Below are 565 nucleotides of genomic sequence, written 5' to 3'. Positions count from 1 at the left end.
TAAAATAATAAAAATCAATTATGTTGATTAAGAGATTATCACATTAATTTGTATAAAATAAATTAATAAAGAGTTTATATCTTAAAATATACTTGGAAACTCTAGCATAATTATGTAGAGGGTTGGGTGATCACCTCAGGTCGAAAAATACTTTCGCAAGAAGAAAAATATTGAGTTGAAAATTTTATGCGTTTTTTATGGACAATTCACGTTTGGCCTCTTCAAGTTTATTACTTTTTTCATTGTTATCAATAGAACCAAATATTGACCCACTACTTGAGAACCCAGCACTATTCTAAACCAAAAAAATAAATTAATTAAATTGCTGATGGGGAAATTGCGTGAAGGAAAGTGCAAATTTGAATGCAAAAATGGGTTTTCAATCGCAGTTGACTTTTTCCATTAAAATAATAAAGCTAGTGAATTAATGAGGATTAGTAATGTAATCACTTCTCTTAAAATTTAAAATTCTCAATGCCGTAGCCGTCGCACCCGGGAGAACATCGTTTTTATGTTTACAAATGAGCAAACATATAAAAATGAAAATACAGGTCTTTGTCATTTT

Source organism: Citrus clementina, unplaced genomic scaffold (assembly GCF_000493195.1).
Source record: "Citrus clementina cultivar Clemenules unplaced genomic scaffold, Citrus_clementina_v1.0 scaffold_2, whole genome shotgun sequence".
Taxonomy (NCBI): domain Eukaryota; kingdom Viridiplantae; phylum Streptophyta; class Magnoliopsida; order Sapindales; family Rutaceae; genus Citrus; species Citrus x clementina.
This window is presented reverse-complemented; position numbering follows the sequence as displayed.